The 15,148-nt window shown below is 47.3% G+C and overlaps 1 long non-coding RNA gene across 1 annotated transcript in view; it reads right to left on the bottom strand.

Annotated features, from left to right (window-relative positions):
* LOC114016632 (uncharacterized) overlaps positions 1-15,148 on the bottom strand; it is a 32,396-nt gene that overhangs the window by 8,062 nt on the left and 9,186 nt on the right. Inside the window, exon 3 of the long non-coding RNA XR_003561199.2 lies at positions 14,625-14,759. This is a non-coding gene — a long non-coding RNA (uncharacterized LOC114016632). The remainder of the gene's footprint in view (positions 1-14,624; positions 14,760-15,148) is intronic.

The following is a 15,148-nucleotide window of genomic DNA, read 5'->3' as shown; positions in this document are numbered from 1 at the left end:
ACCGGAGGGGTTTCTGGAGCTGGCAATGTGGGTTTAATGACAGAGGAAAGAGTTTGGGTGACATGATCCTACTGGGATGCCATCGTCAGTGCCCGTGCCAGCCCTGGCACAGGCAAGGAGGTGCTTCATGCCTGATGCATTGCTTTTTTTTTAATTACACTAGCTGTAGGGAAATATAACATTTTCCTTCAGTAATTCATCCCCATGGCTCTCCTATTCTGTCATTTTAATTAAAGCCAGCCCCAGCCACAGTTTGGATGTTTGCGGCAATTAGTATTAAATCAAGCTCAGGCTATGGGGACTGCCCCCTCTTTTGCTTTTTCTTGTTTTTTTTACAGCAAAACCCAGCAGGGTCTGAGGCTGAATGCATGGAAAGGGCAACACAGCTGCCAATGTTTAGGCTTCAGACTTGGTTAGGGAAGATTGTAACTCATTTTACTGAGTTCCCACTGGCTTTGCTCATCACGGGGAGAGAGGCAGCCAGGTCTGGGGCTCTGATGGTGAACATGGGGAAAACCAGCTCCTGGGAAACTTGCTGCTGCCGGAGGCAGGACCGTGACCACCATCTCCTCCTATGAGCCGCTCACAGGTTTCTCTGGGATGGAGAGCAGGCAACAGGGTTGCCATGCCCCAAAGCTCAGCCTTGGGACTTCCCATGGCTGAGCTGAATTTTTCAGCCAGGTATCTCGATTTGATTTTTCTTTGGAGAAAAGCCAGCTATTTATTTTGATTCTCTCTCAGTAAACCCACTCTGAGCCCTCATCTTGCATACACAGAGCAAAAGAGAGTCCCAGACCTTGTAAGGGAAGGAGGTAAGAGAGCCAGGGGCTCCGTTACCTGCCCTGGGTAGATGATGTCTGACCTGGCTCTGGCCATCCCTGCCTCCCAGCATGTGCCCATCCTTATCACTGGAATTTTCCTTAGTGCCTATCTTGAACCTTCCTTTGTTCAAGGTGAAATAATCTACCCAGAGCTGCTTTGATCATGGCCTGTGTTTTAATCACGAGCTATAAGGTATTTGGTGTTTTTCTTAAACCCACAGCTTCAAGGCTAGGTAGTTACCTGGGAATCACACAACTTACTGTAAAAAATCTTTTCTTGTTATCCTTTAGTGTGTCAGAGCCAAGGTGGAAAAACATGATCTGTGTCTCAGCTAATGGCTCAGAAACAAAGAAAGGAAGGAAAAGGAACCCAAGAAAGATTTCCTAAATTTTTGTCACACAGTTGCATGTTTTCCCTGTTCTTTATTCAGAGTATTTCTGAGCAGTAGCACGACAGTGCTCGGTGTTCCTGGTGACTAGCAGTTCCCAGAAGTCACAGTGTTGTCAGGGCACAGCATCATCATTGCCATAATCTGAATTTCACTCCTGCTTCTCGGCAGGGAGCGATTGCTGGAGGTGCACAGGACCAGAGCCTGGCATGAGCCGCCTCTGCTGCCCTCCTGACCCCCCAGCAGTCACCCCTTAGCATCAGCACCCATCCTGCAAACCCCTAAGAGTTTAACAGCCTGGGCATCCTGGTAAAGACAGCAGCTGAGCCCTCACTCCCATATCTGCCAAGGAGAGGAGTGTGGCGGGACTCCAGCTAAAAGCAGGCTGGCAAGGTGTCATTACCCAGGTAATAAAACCCAAACCAAACACTAGATCTACCGGCTGAAGGCTAAAGCCATGTGGGACCATGCACGTGTGTGGATGTGAAACTCCCTGAAGACAGTGGGTACCTTATTTTGACATTGCAGACAGGGGTGTCTTCTGCAGCGCAGGAGGATGCTCTGTGCTTTGCTGCGGCACGGAGGTAAGCGTGCTGGCCAAGGGGGGAAGCAAAAGGGAGGCAGTTCTGCCAACTCCAACTATCTGAGCAGAAGCAGATGGAAGAAACAGGAGGAAGTATTACAGAATGAGTCAAGGCTGTGATTTTGCACAAGGCAAAACTGTTCTTTCCAAAAAACAAAAAAAACCCAAAACCAAAAAAGTTAATCTTGTCAACAAGTCCTTGAGGTCATGGAGACCGCAACCCTGCTGCAAACCCTCATAGGGACACCCGAAACTGCCCCTACTTTTTGCTAGACCTGAGCTGCAATTACACTGCTGAAAGCATGCACAGGAGTTCAAGCAAAGGAAACAGAGGGCTGTGCAGGCAGAAGCAGGGTTTGTCTGTTGGTGTCTCATCCTGTGCACGGTACAGGGAGGAGGGCAGCTGCAGGCAGCGGTGGTCGCCCCTTGCCCCTGCGCTGCTCAGGCTCCCCCCTGCAGTCCTCCACACCTTTAGCAAAGGTGTCCACGAGGGCACACATCCAGCCACTGGGTATCCGCCTCACCTTGACCCCTAGAAAATGAAACTGTGTATACAAAGACAGAATCCACAGCCTGAATACCAAGACCTCAGAGAAATAACAGCCATAGCTAAATGCCAAGCAAAGCGTGGAAATATTTCAGCAACAACCATAACCTCTAAAGGGAAGGACCAAAATTCTTGCACTAACCTAGAAGCACAGAAAACCTTCTGCTTTCAGCCACTCTGACATGTATAGCCTCCTTGGTAATGACTTGGTAATTAATAGTCATTAAAGTTACTCATCACACCTGACTCAGGCTTGCCTTTGACAAGGCTGTAGAGGCTTTCTGCGATGGAAGGCAGTTTAACCCCATCCCTCCCCAGAATCTCTGAGCTGCTCCCTGCTCTCACCCAGGCTGTTGGTGCCTCTTGGGGCCTCCTGTGCACCATGGGATGCTGCACGTTAGCATCAAGCTGTTTCCAGATGTTGGGAAGGCTGGGGCCAACGTGGGTCCTACCCCACGTCTCGAAGTCATATCTGAAACGTCAGACCACAAACCTGAATGATGCAAATGTTTTTTCACCACAAGCTGTGTTTCTGCCTCGCACCCAGCTGCCCACAAGCCATGACTGTGAGGGGGAAACAGGGACCTGCAAAGCCAGGGAAGCATCATGTCAGAGCTCTTCCCTGCTGTCCCGTTTCCAGGAGCAGCCAGTCCCAGGATCAAAGCACTGTTTGCTCCACTGCAGGATGAGCTGAGCGAGGGGGCAGACACAGCCCCCAGAGTTACAACGGGTCTGCGAATGCTGTGGGCTTGCAATGAAACACCCTGCACTGAAGAACTTACTGAACTGACCTTCCTGGAGTTTAAGGGCGAAGGGATGCGTGGTGCGTATCAGCACAGCTTTATGTGAGTGCTACAGAAATGCTTAAGAATAAATTAAATGCATCTGACTCCCATTAGAAAGTCGAATCAATCTCATTTTCATGTCTCACTCACAACTCTCAAAGTGCTGATGCTGGGGGAAAGTTCCTCTGATTTTCCCTTTATCTCATCGTCTGTCTGTGCAGACTGTTGTGGTTTAACCCCAGCTGGCAACTAAGTGCCACGTAGCCAATGGCTCTCTTCCCCCTGGCCCAGTGGGATGGGGAGGAGAATCAGAAAAAGGTAAAACCTGTGGGTTGAGATAAGAACAGTTTAATGATTGAAATAAAGTAATATATAATAATAGCAATAATAACAATAACAACAATAACAAAAAGAAATAACAAGGAGAGGAATAAAACCCCAAACAAAATGATGCGCAATACAATTGCTCACCCCCCACTGACCGATGCCCAGCCAGTCCCCCAGCAGGACCGGCCCCTCCCAGCCAGTTCCCCCCAGTTTATATACTGAGCATGACGTTTTATGGTATGGAATAGCCCTTTGGCTAGTTCAGGTCAGCTGTCCTGGCTCTGCTCCCTCCCAGGTTCTTCTCCTCCCTGGCAGAGCACGGGAAACTGAAACATCCCTGACTTAGGGTAGGCACTACTGAGCAACAACTAAACCAGCAGCGTGTTATCAACTTTGTTCTCATACTAACCCCAAACCACAGCACTGTACCAGCTACTGGGAAGAAAATTAACTCTATCCCTGCCAAAACCAGGACAGACCTCTTCCCAGTCTCCCGTGTCTGAGAAATCTTGAACAACATGATGCCAATGCCTCACTGGGAGGCTGGAGCTTGACCAGACCCTGAGGAGGAGGACGGGCACCTGCAACTGCCTTCCTGGGCTGCCACTTTGTGCACAAGCACATCTGCTGGTGCTCCCATCACGCTGCCAGCCCCAGCGCCCGAGGGCTGGTGGTTCTTGCTCACGGGCTGCCCCACGGGGTCTGTCCCCTCCCCCCCGATCTAGCCAACTCCGATGAGGGTGAAGAAGGTTCAGTGATAGTAACGCAGAACTCGCTGTTGCTAAATTCAGCTATTCCTGACAACGACATGGCAGGAATTAGCAACCCTGGTTAAATTAGTGCTGGGGCATCGTTCCCCTGTGATGCTACCTCCGACTGAAAAGAGCTTTCATTACTGGATTTTTCAGTATCTTCCTATCTACCCCGTTAGCAGCGAGGGCTGAGCCCAGATCAGCCACTACGAAAACAGTTCTGCAGAGACTTCGGCTGCAGAGACTCAGTGCAGATTATCGCAAAGGAATCACTTTTGCTTTACAAAGGCCAGCAAGGAAAGCTTTCTCTGCTAGGTTCTCCTGGTGCTAAGATGAGCTATAAACTCAAGCTGACTGAAAGCCTAAAATATTAATCGATCAGCCTACTTCTGGCGGCCATGCAGAAGTAATTGCTGTGGAGTAAACCAGAGAAGAGATCCATTTATATCTCTCATGGAGTATTTTTCCCCAAAGGAAATTAGCACCTCGCTCCTAAATAGGGACTGTATGATTTTTAGTCTCTTTTTGTATGCTTGACACACTTTTTTCCTCCTTTGCTCATCCTAAAATGAACAGAATGAGGGAAGAAATGCTAAAGAATGGGAAGAAATGTAAATCACAAGTTTTTATCACACATACTAGAGAAACACTGGGGTGATGCAGATTTCTGGTTACCTGTGGAAGAAATCTGTAGGTGTAAAGATGTGTACATACAGAAGTAATCGAAGGGTAAAGCTGAGTCTTCTCTGTAGGTCAGGTACATCTCCAGCGTGGGATTCACGCCGGTGAGCCTCAGCAAGCCCCCGAGGTACCCACTGAGGGCAACAAGGATGCAGATAGAAGTGTATGCTGTGAGTGACAGCTGCCTACGCCTGCGTGTGCCGCCGGGGCTGCTGGCAAGGGAACCGAACACCCAGCTGGTGCTGGGTTTGGAGGGTAAGAGAACAGACCGGTGGGAGGGAGGATGCTCTCCTCCTTGGAGGAGGTAAACACCATTGTAACTGCTGGGCATGCACCCTTTGGGCTGAAGCACTCTGGGAGGTAAAGCAGACATTTATCTGGGATTTCATCCCGATCGCTAGCATTATTACTTGTCTACTTCCAAACTGAAACATAGTTTATGGTCAGGAAATCTTTGGTTATAAAATCTTTGGTCCTAAATTGATGAAGTCTAAATTAATTTGATCCAGCTGGGAAAGGGCTCTGAAGCCCACTGTGGTTTATTTCCATAAAAACATCTGGTTGAAGCACAGCTGGAATGGTCAGAACTAAAACACCTTCCTGGAACTGCAGAGCCAGGCAAGAAGTGTCCAAAGGGATGTGTGATATGAGCAGGGTGCATGTTTTGTCAACAAAACTACTTTCTAGGAGTGAGAACGAGAGGTGACTTGGTACCTTTCTCCTTGCAAGCTTGAGGCTCTGGGCATGCTCCCCAGCTGGCACCAGCACCCACCGCCAGCCCAGTTTAACCCTCAACAGTGCATTTATATGCTACTTTCTGTGGCAAGAATATTTACACACAATGAATAAAAAATAATGATGTAGTATCAGCTTTATGGGCTTGGCTCGCTGGTACAGCGTAGGAGGAAGCCTGCAAACCAGCGTTCGTTATGAGCCGTACATCCTCAGCTGTTGTACGTAATAGTCTGTTCCTAATGAAGCTTGAACTGATGCCAGTGAAGTTGTACAAATGTAAGGGAGAGGAAAAAATGCCAGGCCTTGTGCTTTAAGTCTGCATTAAATCTTGTCTGCTGAATAGATATTAAACATTACAGATCATTTTGCACCTGTGGGTGACGAGAGGCAACAGTGCCGGATACAGCACCTGCTGTATTTAATGCTTAGACCCTGCACACTGGGTATCCAAGAGAAATGTATTGGGAAATGTAGCTCTGCACATCTTGTTAAACATGATATACATTGTGCCAAACTCTTCAATGGTTCAGCACAGTCTGTTGAACCACTGTAGTGAGGAGGAGGAGGAGCCCCTACTCAAAACCACTGGTTTATGAATGTGGACTTCATACATTAAACTTGACTGCTATTTAGCAGACTAGGTCTGGCAGCTCTGAGAGTGATTTGGAAACAGCAAATCACTTAGTACATTGCCTCCAAAACTGAACTAAATAAAACCACCAGGAATAACCCAGTCCATGGTCACTGCTTCCATCGAGCTCTTTGCCCTTGACATGTTTTTGTCTGCAGTCACATTACAGTGGTGCTGCAGGAGTATCTGTCTCATTTTAAGCATGTAACTGGAGATGCTCCAGTTTTATACTTTCCGTTCCCCCCTTTGAACACCAGTAGAATGGAAGGTGCAATGTCAGAGGTATGAGGAGAGAAGGAACATTTTACTGGGCTGCTCACCTATTGCTGTACACACACGCTCACAGCTGGTAGGTGCCAGATCTCTCTGCAGCCCTTTTTCCATCATTCCTTGATGTTGGGGAACATTTGCTTTGTTTCAACATTTGCTTTGTTCAATCAATACCCCAGACTGGAGGTATTTTTTTCTGATGTTCACGCTGGAGAACTGAGCCAACAGGGAGACAAGCAGTAAATGCCTCCTGTTCACTTAAAACCTGGGTGGTCATCAGTACCAGTATAGCTTAACAGAGGGGGATTTAATTGTAAACAAAACTTAAGCTGCCTCAGATTGTTCCTGGGGTTTGATCAGAGACAACTGAAATCATTAAGAGCTTTGCCAGTGACTTTATCAGGCGCTTTATTCAATTCCCAACTGATCCCATAAGAGCTGGGCTTGCTCCTAGTAGGTATTGATCCTACTTTGGCACCACCTCACACCTGAGGGATCCCTGGTGGTCTCAAGGAGGAGTTCCCTGCACTAGCACCCGGGAGCTGAGCAGGATATGGGGCCATGGGGCGCAGGTGCTGCACCAGGGTCTGCCTTTCCGTTGCTTCCAAGAGGACCAGCCCCACCAAGAGGAAGACACAAGAGCCCCGTGTTTACTCTGACCCATTTGTTCATCAGGTGAGGAGCAATGCAATACAAATCCTCTGTGACAAACAGATTTCCCCCAAGAATCCCATAAAGGACTTGGAAAGGACATTTATGGCTTCATAAAGCACTTTGCTAATGACTTGCTTTACCACTGTTAAATCAACTGAAATCATTTAACGCTGTCCTCTTGTAACTTTCTGCATTTGGTCTACAGGGGAATTAAAAAAAAAAAAAAAGAAAAAGAAAAAAGAAAAAAAGTGCTGACATTTGCAAAATACATCTCAACCCATATTAGATGGTGTTAATTAAAATGACTTGCTGGGTAATGAGCTACAAAAAAAAAAAATATCAATCAGTGTCTTAGCGCAATTAAATCCAGCAAACCCTGCTCTGCGCTGGCGTGGGCAGCACCAGCTGCTCTGGCCCCGGTGGCACAGGGCTTACCTTGCAGCTGAGCCTGTGCAGCTCCCTTCGATGAATAATCCCTTCCACGAACCACCTCCTTCATCCCTGCAACACGGTATGATGGGATTGCCACTTTCGCAGGATTAAACAACTCCCGTGGGTGCCCCCCCAGGCAAGAGGAGCAGCCAGGTGTGCCTCGGCAAGGCACTGGCGAGGCTGTGCTGAGGGAAAGCAAATGCTTCTGCTGCCCTTTCTTCCCCAGCATTTCTCCCTCCGCCCTCTCAAGCAGACCGTTTCCATCACTGCTGGGGACCAAGCACTGGACACAGAGGCTGCAGGTAGCACAGAGCCCCTCAGCTGCCCTGGCTGACCCTGACTTTGCTCAGAGCACCTGTGTCGAGACCTGGCTTTGATCAATACTAGCGATAACTTAAAGGATGCTCCAAGAACAAAAAGAAAAAAAAAAAGCAATGGAGGGGGAAAACCCCCCCAACAATATGAGCAAAATACACTGTTTCATCCCCAAAAAGGTGCCTTTCAGGTGGTTAGACTGTAGTGCAGATTAACAGCAAAGCGAACATTTCATAACATCTTTGCTGGCACTCCGTGTATTTGAAAACCGAATTACAGAGTGAAATGTAACCACCTCTCCAAGGTGGAGGATTTCTGTGCCCTATTGTGAAGCGAAGCTCGGCTGTGTACTCTCTAAGCGTTTTGCAGCTTCTGCTCCAAAATTGATGTAAACATCTGCCTTAGTTTAAGTGCTTCCTTAATACCAGTGCTTTACTGAGCAGGGGCTTATTTCAGAAAATGCAGTACAAGGCTTCTGCCTTCTAAAGCTCTTATTAAGTGTCAGAACAAAATGGGCAAAACTTGCTGGTAAAAGGAGCCTGGCTGACAGCATTGGAGAAAAGTGGCCTGTATTCATCTTCTGAACAGATATATTCAGGCAAGCGGCGATAAAAGCTTCTCTGCTTTTCCGAACCCAGCCCTGGAGGACAATATGCAGAGATCGAGAAGAAGTTTAGTCTCGCAGGTTTGCCACCAAATCCATACAGCATATCATAAATAACAGTAACGGTCCTTTCTCATTGATTCTTTCTCGAGACTGTCATCCAAGTCACCAGCCTGGGGAATTGCAGCAGGGGCTTGGAGGGGAGAGGCGGCAGTGACAGCTCAGCTGGGCTGAGCAGGGTCTCCCAGCAGGTGTGAATTTTAGTTAATTCCTCTCTCTCCATTTTTGGCTTTGAAGCCATGCTGCAGAACCAGAAGTTTGTATTTTCAGACTTATTTACTACACCGTTACGCGAGATGTCAAACACCGGGGCCAAAGCATTCACACCTCACTGTTGTAGCTGTGCTTCTAGAAGGTGGGGAAAAGTTAAAACAGAACCAGCAGACACACAGCTTTTCCCTCTCTCTAGCTCTCATCACCCCTTGTGTATTCAGACAGCCACAGAGCTGAGATACCTTTCAATTTTTTAAATAAGTTATTACTGCACAAGTATCCGGGAGCCTTGACGGTCCCCTCCCTCTGTTCTTCCCTCCCCAGCTGTGTTTATCGCACACAATGGGAGCTGGGGCAGAGCCGCCTGGAATCGGCAGGAGGCTAAACAGGGAGAAGGAAGAGCATCTTCTGTTCCCAGAGCTAACGGGAGAGAGCTCTCCTCCCATCTTACACTTGCTCCCATTATTCTGCCATTAACAATGAGGCACAGCTGTGATGACTATGTAGGAGGAGAAGCCTTGGATGGGGCTTGATAAGCTGCTCACACACACAGCAAAGGAGAGGAGAAAATTCCTACTTGTCACCAGCAGCAAAGCAGGCACCGTTAAGGGGAAACCAGGATTTTCGCTTTCAGCCTTTGGGCTGTTCACCAGCAACAACTGGCGCCATGGCATGGAGCCTCTCCCTCCTAACATGGACCCAAAGAATTGATAAGAGCTGTCAGAAGAGGTTTGAATGAAGGCAACAGCACCAACACACCATAAGTAGAGGCTTTTATTTATTCCAGCAAAGCCCCTGGTGCGTGACCCTGTGAATAAGGAAGGTGGTCACACACACACTTCAGATTTAATTTGCATGACCCCGTGAATCAAAAAGGTGGTCACATACACGCTTCAGATTTAATTTGCTTAAATAATGTACTGTTAGGACAGATGAGAACCGGGGAAGTGCTCTGGCAAGTCTGTTTGTGGTGATATACTGAAGGCAGCTCTGAAATGTCATCCCTTGCGATACAGCTCTTCGGAGGACAGGGCAGATCATCGATCAAGATTTAAGCCTATGTAAAAAACGGATCATGTGCAAGAACACATGTAGCGAGTTGTTATGAAAACCCCTCCGCCTTCCTGCTGACAGTGATAAATAGCCCTGAATTTTCCCCCATGAGTGAGAAGAGCGCCAGCCTTCGCTCCGGGGAAGGCAGATCCAGAGAGACAAGTAGGATAGCAGATCACGAGTGAAGAGGATGGGGTTTTGATCAAGCAAGGGGTGATGGGGGGGTGGGGGGACTGAAGTGTTTTGACAAAGCTGAATACCAACACGGGGCTGGGAGGGCTCCGGGTGCTGCAGTTGCAAGCTGGAGCGTGCTCTGGCAGCTCAGGATGGATGCGACCCCCCCGCTGCAATATCCCAGTGCATGGAGCCTGCCTGCTCCTCACACCTCGGGAGGACTGGAGCACCTCCCCCACACTTCTACAGCCAGCAAAAACGTTCACATTTTCTTAAAGGAAGACACCAAGCAAACAAATGGGAGTATAAGCTATTCATCACTGTCTGAAAATGATTCTCTAACTCTTAGGAAGTTCAAAGGCTAAAATGCAGGAGCAGACATGCTCGGCTGCACCTGAGCTGCTTCCAAATAGCTCCGCTCGGGATGTGTGTGCATTTTTAATTGCCTGCGTTGAGAGAGTGTGTTTTTCTAACTAGAAGGAAGATGGGAGGATAAATATAAATCCCTTTTCAGAATGAATTTTTATAGAAACCAAGCCAAGGTTTGTGCACACCATCACTTTTATATCCAAATTTGAAAGACTAGCACAGGGACACTACAGTCTTCTTTTCCTCCCCAGTTTGAATTTTTGTAACACAAAAATTAACACAACCTAGTTCTCTACCCCCCAAAAGCACTGGGAACCAACATCAGGAGCAGCAGGGAGACTTTAGCATGTAACTGGCATTGAGATGGGAAGGAATCATCCTCTTTCTTGTAAACCTGGCAAGACTCCCTTTAGCAAAAAAGCAAATAAAAAGTGCCTGTGTCATTAAAAAACCCATATGGGTTGAAGAAATCATCAACAGAGACAGAGGAGCCTGTTGCCTTCAGAAAACACTTATCAGCATCTTTGTCAGAAGGAAGCCTTATTTTCCTCTTTCTTCATAAACTACCAAAGATGATGGGATGCAGAAATAAATGATGAATGAAAGTCCTTAATTAAATACAAACCAAGAGGGACTTGGGGCACTGTATTTTAATTCAATCTTCTGACAGCACTTCATAAGCCTTGGGACAGTGTCTTACTCGCATTTTGTAATGCAAATGAACTGCTGCACTAGCAACCTTCACCCCCCCCCCCCCCAAGAGAAAAGATGGAAAAGTTAAAAGCTTTAGAAAAAACACCTCTGAGGGGCCAAGAAGAATTAGCCATTTTTGAGAAAAAAGAAGTGCTGCAGCCAGCAGTTTGCTTGGGCTCCAAAAGCAAAGCCCTGTGAGCACAGAGTGTCCTCCCCAGCCCAGCCTGGCTAGGTGGGATTTCCATGGGAGCTGCCTGGAGCAGCGTAGGGAAATTCAGTTCCCCCAGGAGAAAAGAAAAGGCTCCCATGGTCTGAAACAAGAGATTGTGAGAGGAGGCATCAGGAAAGAGGGTTCTTCTGCACTCGCCTTCTCCCATCGGAAGATGAGCCCTTTCTCTTGGGTGGGTCTGATCAGGAATTAGGTTCACATGGCTCTGAGCACATTGGACCCAAGCACCACCGGTGCTGTTAGAGCATCATGAATCTGGGCAAGATGCAGAAAAAGCATGTTGTTGCCTCCAAGCCGGAGAGGGTCACCAACATTTAATGTAAGAAAAATAAAATAAATTCCATTAAAGTGACAAGAAACATCTTCCCAAAAACTTTGAGGGACTTCTTATATTCTACCCAAAACATTGAGCCTTTACACCCATCTGGGGCCAACTCGAATAGCTGCTCCCTGCAGCTGAGATGGTAAAGGCAAAAAGGAAAGGATCAGCCACTGGTGTTGGACTATTCTACTATAAACACATAGCGGCCAAGTAACACATTAACACAGTGAGACTGCAAAGGTGCCTCCTAAAGTAGCATTTCATGTTCGGTCCACGTCGCTGCAAGCACAGAAAAAGAACTGAAAAAGCATTCCCTCTGTGAGCTTTTCTTCTTTTCTTTCCCCCTCTAGTCCTTCCAGATCTAATAAACAGGGCTAATAGACAGCTATATCCAGAGATTTACTGCGTTTAAGCCTGACATGAGGATCCAGAGATGAAGCCCTTAAGAGCAGATTTGTATTCAGCATGAGCCGTGAGTTCGGGGAGCAACGCCAAATGCGGTGCTGCAATTCCTGATTTCACAGTGGAAGACTTCAAAGGCTACAGGCACAGTGTCATCAGAGATGGGCTGAACTCATTCATGAGGTTTTTAATAAGACTCCCAAGCTCTCTGTTTCGGTTCTGGGAGGATTTATGGGTTTAGAGAAGAGCGGTTCTCGATACATCTTATCAGGAGTTCAAATAGGAGGAGAATAACTCTCTGGAAGACAAATGACAGTGGCTGGAGCTGGCGACAAGGGACCTGACTCCTGCAGCTGGATACGGTCCCATTCCCAAGCCCCTAAAAAAAGTCTCCTTTTTTGCCGGCCAGCCTGGAAGCTGGAGGAGGGGCAGAGAGGCAGGATGCTCGTCCACAACCCATTTTGCCTCCTCATTTGCCTCTGATATCTCTCACCTTTCAGCATTTCCAGAAGCCTAGAAGCATTCCAAGCCTTTTTCTTCAGCTGTACCCCCAGGAAGCAGAGCCTTTCTTCCATACAGCCCAGGAACTCACTGATTTGGGGGGGCCTCACAGAGCAATCCAGGTCAGAAAACTTTTGCAGGATCGGGGCTCAGGCGATACACAGAGGTCCCAGTGAAGGAAAGGCAGGTACCATTGGCGTCCCAGTACAAACCCATCTCACATGTCCCCCTCCAGGGCTGGACAACTGGTGTCCCTGTCACTGCTGACAGAGCAGAGCTCATCGAGCGCTGGGAGACAGACTCACTACTCGTCTCTGGCAGACAAACTGACAGCTTAGTGCTCAATCATCAATATTAATTGGCTCATTAACAAAGGCTTTTAAAACCAGTCCCAGCCACAGGGGGAAGGGAAAGAGAAAAAGGGATGAAATCAGCACGCCCATCTATCTTCAACATTTTTAAGCTTTTGACTATGGATTTCTTTCTTCTACCCAGCATCAGCCGGAGCAGGGAGGGGGTGAGACTTGTGCAGTTAAACAAATCAATTGATGAATTTTCTCCGTGACATTCAGGGGCTGAGTCCAAGGCTAATCTTAAAAAAGAACTGCCAGAGGATTTTAATAAATCCCTTTAATTAAGTGATATGTTTTAGAATTAAATTATGATGAAAACTATAAATCCTTTCTCAACAAATGGAGTTCAGTGTGCACAGAAGGAAAAGGGCATTTCTCTTCTTTTATCTTTCTGGTTTTTCCACCCCATAATACAATAGGATTCAAACAATTAATTACCAAACAATACAGGAGGCCACGTCATTTATCACCCTGCAATCCAGTCTTTTAGATTAGTAGGATTTGACCTTGCACTAACTAATCCTGTGCTAGGAAAATGGTTTAATATTTATTTTTTTTTCCTCCTCTCTGAAGGGCTCTGGGACTTTGCTCCAAGGTAGTTCCCACTGCTGAAGCAGCACTGCAACCACCTCTCCATGCAGGTGGCCCAGCCTGGGACCTCCCTGTGAGATGTCTGAACAGTGTCCCCTATTAAATGCGAGCAAGGTCCATCCATGCCCTCAGCTCACCAACACCCCTTTAGAAACCTCAGCCCTATGCATCACCCCCAACATCGCATACAACTGGCCAGCCCCAAGGATATACAAGCAAAAGTGTTACTCATGCCACTAAGCACAGTGAAATACCCTTATACATGAGGGGTTTACATAGGGAGACTAGAATAATTTGGCACCAGTAAATGGGTCACTTGTCCCTGCCCACAAGGGACTTTGCTCATGCACCTCTTCATGATCAGAGTCAGCAGCAGCACGAAGACCCATTTGTGCTGGCTTTGGCAGGAACAGATTAGTGTCCTGCTCCTGCCCTTGCACATCCCTGGGCACACAGCAGGCGCTTGCCTGTTTCGCTGTATGTGGTTTCTTGAAATGAGAAGCATCCCTGTGGGACCAAGCTCAGCACCTTGCAAAGTCCCACCAGAGAAGAAACCTGCTGTCACGCAGGAGCATGCAGGTAGAGCAAGGAAAATCCCCTGTTTGTTCATCCTGACCAGACCCAAAGGCAGGGTGGAGAGGAGCTCCTCTCTGTGTGTAGATGTGTGGTTTATTAAGGGGGCTGGTAGTGAAATGAGAATTACAGAGGGATGCAGAGGAGGGAAAAGCATGTCTTGCTGTGATGCTCACACCACCCTTCCTTGTGTTTGTGCCAGAGTGGCTCTGCTGAGTTTGTTTCTCAATTGCTCGTTTGTCTTGTAGATTGAACACAGAACTCATACAGTTCAGGATGGGGAAACCTTGAACCAGGGCAGCCAAGAGCAGGAAAGATCAGAGGTACATGAAAACAGTCTGGGAGAAGGAAAAAACCCAACAACCTACAAAACGCATACAGTGCTGTGCACGAAGCTTCACCAGCTCAATAGGTTGCTTTAACCATCACCATTTTGTTGTATAGCACAAGAGCTGTCTTAATGCAGCACAGAGAGTCAATAAAGATGGGAGAGAAACTAAACAAGAGAGATTGTTCCCCAAGTTACAGCCCTGTCACAGCCGAGGCTCCCCGTTAGCCTATTTACCTTGCTCCACTATCAGACTTGCTGCATAAATAGAACTGTTCATTTTCTTCTCCCAGCCAGCTCACCTCCTCCGTTGGGATCTCAGTGCAAACAGCTCAGGGTACCAGGCCACTGCAATATTCTTTTCCAACAAGGCTGATGGCAATTTCAGGAAGGAAGAAAAAAACAAAAAAACAAAACAAACAAAAAAAATCCAATTGGAAGAGCTGCTGAAAGATTGCAAACAAGGAAATATACAAGTAAAACAATACAGTACTGAGAAAATAAAGAGGCTAATAATAGGAACTTTCTTAATATTAAATTCTCTGTTGCTATAGCCGGACTAGTGCCCTGCTGCTATTTCTGTAATCCACAGAGGCTGCGCTAGGACCAGCAACGGCACTTACCACAACCACAGCTTTCACTTTTAAAAATGTTTCTCCATCACTAAGCAATTTACCCCCAAACCAAGCAGCATTACAGCCAGTTAAATTTCCCTCATGAATCTTTTTCAGTATTTATATTTGGGGAATCTATAAAAGTCA

Source organism: Falco cherrug, chromosome 9, assembly GCF_023634085.1.
Source record: "Falco cherrug isolate bFalChe1 chromosome 9, bFalChe1.pri, whole genome shotgun sequence".
Lineage (NCBI taxonomy): Eukaryota > Metazoa > Chordata > Aves > Falconiformes > Falconidae > Falco > Falco cherrug.
Note: the sequence above shows the minus strand (reverse complement) of the source record. Positions and strands in the feature narration are given on the sequence as shown.